Source organism: Schistocerca piceifrons, chromosome X (genome assembly GCF_021461385.2).
Source record: "Schistocerca piceifrons isolate TAMUIC-IGC-003096 chromosome X, iqSchPice1.1, whole genome shotgun sequence".
In the NCBI taxonomy this organism is placed as follows: Eukaryota; Metazoa; Arthropoda; class Insecta; order Orthoptera; family Acrididae; genus Schistocerca; species Schistocerca piceifrons.
Window position 1 is genome coordinate 642,308,521 of NC_060149.1, and position 10,073 is coordinate 642,318,593.

Below are 10,073 nucleotides of genomic sequence, written 5' to 3' on the forward strand. Positions count from 1 at the left end.
CCAAACTCCTCAGAGTTGAACATTATTGAGCTTATCTGGGATGCCTTGCAACGTGCTGTTCAGAAGAGATCTCCACCCCCTCCAAGATTCATGGTGTCAGTACCCTCGAGCACTACGTCAGACATTAGTCGAATCCATACCACGTCATGTTGCGGCACTTCTGCGTGGTCACAGGGGTCGTTCACAATATTAGGCAGACGTACCAGTTTTTTTGGCTCTGCAGTGTATAAGACCATGTATTTAGAGACGAGTATCATTTTTTCACGAGTAGCAGTTAACATTTTAAGTTTGGACTCCTTTACTAGCTTTAGTCTTCAAATATAATATTCAGGTTTCATGTTTTCTAATAGTTTCTCTTTTAGTGTTTTGCCGCTTTACGTAAGGATACTTTGATTTATTTGAAGCTAATCTGGGTTATGAACAGAACTTTGAAGCGCATATGCCATTGAAACCTAATGCTATTCCTCCTTTACTCAGTCTCGACACAAGTCTTTTGGTATGAAGCAAATAGTGAAAGTAGAACTCGACTGTTTGGCGGTACAAGGTTAGACACCAGTTGCATCTGACAACTAGGCGACGCCCATGGCAATAACTAAAAAGCATGGCAGAATCAAATTGTTATATGGCAACCATGTAACTTTCGAGCTATATCAACCATTTAGTGTTGCTAGAACCCCACAATATTTCAAAAATGCTTGGATCAGCTTATACAAGAGTACCACCAGCAATGAATTACTCGACGACGTTTTAGTTACTGGAACTACCAGGAACCAACAGTTAAGAACTTTAAAATGACTGTTAATAGACTTTGAGTTAATGGGATCAAATGCAAATTAATGATACGTAGTTTCTATACCTGAGCAGTCAATATCTGAACCATATACTGAGCGAAGGTGCTCTCATGCCCTTGCCAGCCCAAGTCGAAACGATTATCAATCTTCCTGGATTCAGAGATTTGAGATAACCCCAGTGTTTCTTGAACCAGGTAAATTATTAAGGCAAATTTATGCCGAATTTTGCGCAGCTGACTTACCCCCTTAATTATCTTCGGAAAAGGGAACTTAAACTTCAGTAGCCCCTGACTTGCAAGGCAGCGTTCTTTAGCAAAAAAGCGTTTGATGCCTACTCCTTGTCTGATCATACTTCTCAAGGTTGGTGACAGATGCTTCATATGGAATACGCGCCATTCTATCACACAAGTCCCAAAATGGCATGTAATAACTGAGTGCATATGTGACTAAAACACTTACAATAGCAAAGGTTAATTATAGCCAAATAGAAAAGGAGGCACTGACTAATATTTACGGTGTTGAGAATACCCGTATTTTCTTGTACAGAACAAATTCCACATGGTCATGAACCACAAACTGCTTATTTTATTCTTTGGCTTCCAAATGAATCTATTAGATAAGATGGCATAATAATTAAAGTAGTGGATGGAGTTTTGGACCAACTACCACCATCGGATATACTACTGACTGACTACTCATCATACTAATTCCAAGTCCCTATTGTGTCTGCTGTTGGTTTCTGATTATCAGAAAGATAAGTCAGAGGCATTTTGTTTCCATCTCGATGAAAATATCCTCACAATGGTACAGAAGACGGATAGATTCACAGATCAGGACCAATGCTCGGCAAAGTAGCACGCTATGGGTGACTCGACAGGCCTGAGCACCCATCCAAGCTATTGAACTAGAACTATGAGCCTATTTCTCGAGGTGCCATAGGCTGTTCTGCTGATCACAGAAAAGTCAGTGTGCTAGGTTGTAATCCAGACTCAAATTCACAAGCTAAACTACGCTCAGTGAGAGTTGTTGAAGATGAAGGAGATTGTAACGCACCACACACTAACGGAAAAAGCGTCAACGCCAAGAAGGAGCTGTGCAACGTAAAAGAAAATTGGCTGGTATGTTTCTACATCTGAAAGCTGATGTCTGTTCAGACTGTGCGCCAGTCGCATCGAGAGGCGCTAGTAGTTCCACTATGAGGACATAAATCAGGTTTGCTTTAAATACAAGCTGTAACAATACCAAACTCATCCACCCTCACCACACTACACTTCCTCTGCAGGCCATCCTTCTCTGTAAATCCCAAAGGCTCTATCGCTCATTCCTCTGCACCCATGAGCAGAATACTCTCCTCTGCCACTGGCAATTACAGTGACACATTGGCAATCTCCTCACAGCAAAGAAATGCTGGGTATGGCGCCAGAGATGTACACGCCTCAACTCCACCCTCCTTGTCAACTCCTCCAAGTACAGGTCTGCTTTCCACCACCGTACTGGTAGCCATCCTGTCCCGCATTACCCTCTTCTCCATGACAACTGCCCCTTCCCTGACAACCTCAGTAAGACCTCTCTGATTTCTTCTCCAGTCCTGACGATCCCCATTTTGATTACTTCCTCTTCCCCCACCATCCTTGAACGCATGATACCTCTGTCTCGCCACTCCTCCCCCCCCCCCCCCCCCTGCAGTTTCTTGTACTTGTATCAGCTAATCCCTTCCGACATAAACACTCCCATTAGCGTACATGACATCACACTCATCCTCTATTCCAAACGCAACACCGCTCCTGGTCACGATGGTGTCATCTACTGCCATCTCAAGGAATCCCCCCTGTCCTTCCTCGCTGCCTTTGCTACCCTGTACAAGGTCCTCCTCTCCACTGGCATTTACCCTGGCCTGTGGAAGACTTCCCATGAAATGCTGTTCCCTAAACCCAACAAACTCCCCTCTGACATCTCTTCCTATTGTCCCACCTGCCACACCTCCATGTTCAGTAAGGTCTTCAAGTCCATCTTCTTCCGCCATATTCATCACCAACTTAACCAGCACCACCTGCTTCCCCTTACCCAGTGCAGCTTCCGGCCCTCCTTCTCAGCTGACGACCAGCTCCTTAACCTTACCAATCTCCTGTCCCTGCAACGTTACTCCTATCACTCTGCTATTTCTGCTGCCTCGACCTCCAGAACGCCTATGACCATGCCTACTATCCTGGGCTCCTCTTCAAACACCAGACCTATGCTCTCTCCACGAATTTCGTCCGTCTCATTGCTTCCTTCCTCTCCCATAATCTCTCCTATGTCACTATCCACAATACCAACTCTTGTACTTTCTATTCCACTGTCAGAGTGCCCCAAGGCTCTGTTCTTTCCCCTCTCCTCTATCTCCTGTACACTACCAATATGCCCAAACATCACCCACCTGATCATCTCCTCCAATTTGCTGGTGACACCACCTTCCTGGGCTTTTATCCTACCCTTCAACGGTCCCAATGTACCCTGAAAAGCCACCTTGACCAGTTCACTGCCTGGTACAACAAGTGGCTCCTTCGCATCAATCCTTCCAAGACCCAGGCAATCATCATAGGTTGTAACACCCACTCCTCCCAGCTCCACTATTTTCCTCACCATTTATGGTCTTCCTATCCACCTCACTCCTACCATGAAATACCTTGGCCTCACCCAGACTGCCACCTCACCTGGACTCTCTATCTCCTTATGATCCAACACAAAGCCCACAATAGACACTGCCTCCAGAAACTCCTGTCTGGCCAGACATGTGGACTGCATCCTTCCACCATCCTTCACACCTACAAATCCTTGAGCTGCCCCATCCTTTGTTATTATGCCAGTGTCACTTGGATTTCCGCCCCTCCCAGATTCTATCAAGCCCTCCAGATCCTAGAACACCATGCACTCCACCTTGCCTTCTGTATCTGCCTTCCATCCCCCATGTGAATCCTCTACAATCTCATCCCCTTCCCCCACCTTCTTCTTTTCCTGAAACACATCTGAACCCTGTACTCCAGCGACTCAGATCTCCCACACCCCCTGGTGTCCCCCTTCCTCTCCACCCCCAGCCCATTGACTCGCCTTTACCGTTGTGTCCCGCTCTTTCTCCATCTACACACCCTCCACCTCCTTTCCCAACGCAACTTCCAGCACCTATCTCTCGCAGATGATGAGCTTCGCCCTGACATCTACCCTTCCTACCAACTCTAATCTCACCTTCCCCCTCCTCTTCCTCAGGGTTCCCTCTCCCCTCCTCTTCACTTTCCCTGAGCAGTTTTCCTGCCTCCCATGCCCCCTCCCCTTTCCTGTGCCCCCCTTCTGTGTCTCTGCGTTTCCTCCTGCCTTGCCTTTCCCCTTTATATCCCGCCCCGTCTGTCCCTTGCCTCTTCTTGCACCCTGACCACCTTTTATTTTCTTTTTCTCGCACCCCCTCCACCCCCCCCCCCACTGTACCTTCCTCACCCCTCTTTTTCTCTCCTCTCAGGCCTCCCGTCCCACAGCAGGTCCCTACCAGCGGCTTTTATTCTTCGTATGTTCTCTGTCACTTACAGTGGTTTTTTGTCAGTCTCTCACTCTGTCTGTTTTTATCCTGTGGCCAACATTTAACTTGTGTGTGTAGCTTCAGTGTATTTTAAGTGCCCCACAAATCGCTGACTGTGTTTTTTTAACTCTATGATGACTTTTTTAACTGTCCCCCAATGAATGTCCCCAGTGTTATTGTATATTTTAACCTCCATTATCTCCATTTACTGCGTTTTTATATCCCCTTTCTTACGTATAAGGCCCGCATCTCGTGGTCGTGCAGTAGCGTTCTCGCTTCCCACGCCCGGGTTCCCGGGTTCAATTCCCGGCGGGGTCAGGGATTTTCTCTGCCTCGTGATGGCTGGGTGTTGTGTGCTGTCCTTAGGTTAGTTAGGTTTAAGTAGTTCTAAGTTCTAGGGGACTGATGACCATAGATGTTAAGTCCCATAGTGCTCAGAGCCATTTGAACCATTTTTATGTATAAGTTTGCCCTTTTGTTATTTGTATGCCACTCGGCTGAAGAGCAGTGGATTGTGCTGCTGCCCGTAGGGGAATGAAATTAAAATATAGGGAAAAAAAGGCTGTGAAGACGATGGAGGAAGGCATTTGGAAGACTCTACTCTCAGTATTTCTTTGCAACCACATTCTGTTTCTGAATTTTCCTGTTTTTTGTTTGCTGTGTGAAAGTGCATGAAACGAGTCTTAATAACGTTGAGCGACAGACTATTTGAAGAGAACTAACCAAGAGACATGCAAAACACACACACACACACACACACACACACACACACACACACACACACACACACATATATATATATATATATATATATATATATATATATATATGTGTGTGTGTGTGTGTGTGTGTGTGTGTGTGTGTGTGTGTGTGTGTTTTGCATATATAATCTGACCAGTTAATCGTAATTTCAGTCCCAAAAATTATAACAGATGTGACATCTTCAAGTGCAGTTTTATAGACTTTGTAAATAGCAGATTTTAAATTTTTGACAGTGCGTACATGTTTCTTTTGTAATAATGAATGCAATTTCTATAGGTTTTCAAAAATGCAAACGGTAACAAAGGCAAATCTCTGCTCCAACGTATAAACTTTGCACACGAGCTTTAGCCACAACCACAACCTTTGGTTTGTTTACATCCTGGAAAGCACGTTGGAGTCATTGGCTGTGGTAAAGTTTGTGGTGTCAGAATCTGTATTTATCTGCGTGTCAGAAAACCATAAGTTTACCCCACTTGTGCTATGTTCACCAAGATTAAACCAATGGATGTTAATAAGTTTAAATAAAGCCTTCTGTTTGACGTTGTGGTGTAAATAATTCCTGTCGTCACAGCAAATGCTTGTTTATTTTGTTTTATTTCTTTGTATGGCTTTCACATTAAGAACCGTTCTACAGCTACTTGTCTGTCTTTAATGTTTTAGTACATATAAAAACGAAGCATGCTAACAAAGTGAAGACGTCTTTAGGTTTAGAAGAGATGAAATGTGGGGATGAACTAGGCAAGATTTCCATTGCTATTGCACGCAAATATGTTTTCACGTGGATTTATTTCTAATCTGTTTCTTGTACATCTGTTAAGAAGTGTACAAAATTAGCAAAATATGAAATATTATTGTTGTTATGTTTCTAAAATACCGTGAAGAGCTATAACCTCCATTAGTAGGGGAGTAAGTTTATTTACGTTCCCCAAGTTCTACCAGGCCATGTCAACGAAAGTTGCTTTATCATGGACCATAGCGAAATGATTTACAGGGTGGTGGTACAAAAACAAATTTAAATAACAAAAAAATAAAAAATCTTGAAAGCGAAACCAGCATTAAAGTATATACAAATAAATTGTGATAGCACCAGAGACTGTATGCGACTTGTAGCTACTCAAGGAGAGAGAGAGAGGAGTTGACCCCAGTGAAGTCTTTCACATTAGTAAAAACAAAGAAAGCGTGTGCTACATAATGGTATTTGAATGTCACAAATTTATTACTCAATTTTAAATGTGATTTCCTTTATCGATTGTATAATATATAGAGCATATGTAAATGCTTTCCTTTAAACAAAACAATTCCCACAAGGTGTGTCAAATGTTTGTTTTGCCACACATTTGATATAATTTGTTTGTGGTTTACGGTTGTATAAAATTTTGTAAATGACCTCCTCATTGGTACCTACAATTGTTAAAGGTATTTATTTGCAGTTTTGGCCATTATGAAGTGGTATAAGTGTGCTTTACCGTGCATCAAAATCTAGAAATCTTATGGCATGCATACACAGTGTCATATCTTTGTGTTGGGTCTTTTCAGCATTGTTAAAACAGTCTCACCAAATTGCTGCTCATGGACACTGGGTACACAGGAAACATCTGTGCACTATTTATGTTCCATTTTGTTGATGTATTGGATATTCTGGTGAAAACAGAATTGTGACTGGATAAGTGTAGTACTTGTTTCAATCTCATGTTTGATATGATTCAAGAAGTTGGAGAAATTAAAAGTAGAGCTACATTCCTGTGCTCCAAATTTGTATCAAATGTCTAATATGCTAGACTACAAATGGAACTATGCTTCTTTTGAAAAGTTGTATAATTTAGAGGAACTGGAAGCTGAGAAACATACAATAACTTTTTACCTCTTATTGAATCAATTTGCCTTATTTTATAGAAAGAAAGAGAGTGATGAACTGCATTGAGTAAAAGCAGAGTTTATCACTTTCTTTCGATACGCAAGTTAAATCATAAAAGTAATTACTGGTAGAAATTGTGAACAGATTTACAAAGAAAACTTTACATTTTATACACATGTTCGCGCAGTACTTCACTCGTGTTCTCCTGTAGCAGAAGTGGGAAGAGAGAGCTTGAGTTATCTTAAAATATCTTTTGCTGCCAAGAGAACTCTATTTAAATTGGAGTATGGGCTGTGAACAAGAATAATCAGTCTGCAAGAAATGACACAGAAAGGTAAATAAGAATTGAAGAATGGCATAAATTACGTTCATACACCAGTTGCAGAAGGAAATGAAATTCATTACACACAAAAGGGACAGTTAGTCGACTGTGGCCTTACAGTAATCGTTATTGCAGCATTTGCCTGAAGTAATTTAAGGAAACCGATGAAAACCTATATCACGATGGTTGGATGAAGATTGGAGCCTCCACCCTTCTGAGTACAAGACCAGTTTCTTTGGAACAGTGGTACTGCATTCACTTTTTCCTAGTGTACAAAACAGTGTTAGATTCACTAGGCTAGACATTGAGTATGCTGCTAACAGTCACTAATTAAAACTGTGTTACACATAAAGAACTTAACAAATCACTAGGCTATATTAAAGTTATGTTTCGTATGGGGATATGGAGGAGTGTTTGATACAACTCATCAGCTTTGACCAGTGGCATAGGAATCATGTGACAAACACCATAAACAGTATGGCAACTACAATATGACATTATTGAGCTACAGATGAGTCTGTCACCACAGCCAGATTTCTTAGTATCATATTTGTTGATTTCACCTACTCAAAACTGAACCGTTACCTTCCAACCTAACCTGTACCTCAGGCTAAGCTACGGGTCAATGTGTCACTACAACCAGCCTTGCCCCACCCATTGGCTTCACCATCTAACAACAAATCTGTGAATATATGCACCAAAAGCTGACCAACAGCATCCATTAACATTACGCCATTGGCCAAATCCAACAACTCGTATCGAACATGCCTCTTGACCCGCTTATAGCTGTGGTTGCGTTTTTAGTAGAGTACAAAATATTGTGCTTTTGTGAGAAAGTATTCTTCAATAGAGTATGATTTATTTTTATGAGAACTACTTGTCAACAGCAACTCAGGTTGCTTTATGCAAAGAATGAATTATTTACGGGGACCATATTTGTATGTGACCTCACACATGAAGCCTTGGCAGTGCTAAAGAGGGAAAATATTTACACAACACTTTCAGTTGTTGATTGTGTGATCCATAAAATTTTGTTTGACGAACCTGGATTGTTATTCCATCTACAACATGCTTTCTTCTTCTAGATGGAATATAACCTTCATAACAGAAGACAGTGAGTCTCATGGACAAGCTGCTCCTTAGGATTAAAACTAAATTCAGTATAGGAACACACAAAATATGGAGTCTCAGAAGTTCACTGCTGTGTTCAGCATTAATGGTCATATACTTTTTATAGTACTGTGTCGAAACCTACACACAAAAATGGGAGTCTAAGCAGTCAGTTTGTGTTTTGGTCTTAGGAACATCTTTATATTCTGATGAAATGAAGAGAATGATGTCAACATATTTTGCACAGTTTCATTTCTTGCTGGCATTTGGAATTATGCAAAAGGGGCAGAGAAATATGTTGCACACAATGATAACCATCAATATTGCATTGCCTTTGAAACTACTTAGATACTCACTCACTCCTTAATGATATTTGTGGTTAAGGAAATATTGTTGGCCAACTGCCGTCTTAATAGCCAAAATCTCTAAGAGAAAAAGTAAATTTTAGTCAAGACTTTTATTTATTTTGTGTGTGGGGTTCTAGATTCTGGTGTGAGTGTCTTCAAGAAGATATCGGCAGATGTAGGTTATAGTATGAAATTAGGGCCCTGTCAATTTATTTGATGTATAAAATGACTTTATTCCTCTTACAAAGTATCATTACCTTCAGTCAAGGAACTAAAATGTATCAGCTAGGATTTCACCAACTCTCATACAAAATGTCATCTCCTAACCTAGATCTGCGAGTATTCGACAGTCTATCACCACAACCAGCATTCCAGAAAATAATATAGGCACAAAAGAAATAATGCATGTGTTGTGGTCTCTCTCTGTTTGCACACATATGGCGCATGCCACATCATAATTACCTTGCAGGATGAAGCCAACACCTGGTGTCAGTATGTTGATTTTACCCATGATTCTTGAAGTTTTCCCAGCGTACTGAATATTCCATGAAGTTTCTCAATTGCAATATCCTGTGAGGTTTTGGGTTGCAGCTGGATCTTGTTGAATTCTTGCCAAAATATATTGGGTGGCAACCATTTAGCAGACACTCACCTGAAGATGGCTGGAAAGTTGCCAGTCACAATATTGTGGCAAGAAGTCAGCATGATCCAGCTGCAATCCTGAAACCTCATAGAGTATTAAATTTACCTATTTGCAGCAATGTTCATAATGAATAGATGTGTAGGCATACAGCATGTAGACAGCTGATACTCTTTGACCATTGTCAGTATATTAATATAAATATTAAATAATTAAAATAAACAGCAGCTGCAGTACCTAGTATAATAGGAAGTCTACATTTTCCTTCATGGTTGTGATTTTCTTGCCTTTTGTATGCTAACCTCTGGTCTGTATAAGAACAAATGAAAGTGTAGCAACTCTATTATAGGCAATTGTTAATATACTCAACACAACTGTTTTGACAACTATAGCTCTCTGTTAATTGATATCTCTACTTATTATAGATTCCTAACAATTTATTAATGTACGGGGTCCTCAGAATATGCTGAATGGGAAGTTAATCATGGCAATGAATAGTAACCTAATCCAAGCTTGTGCTCAATCTCTAATGTGTTGTCAATGGTATATTAAACTCTAAACTTACTTACTTCCTTTCTTTGTACAGGATTATGTCAAGCCAATGATTAACACACCACCTATCAGTGATAAAGCTTCTCTTCTTCCACAGGTCATGAAAGCATTTGAAACAGTACACTACTTGCTAGATGAATTGTGCAT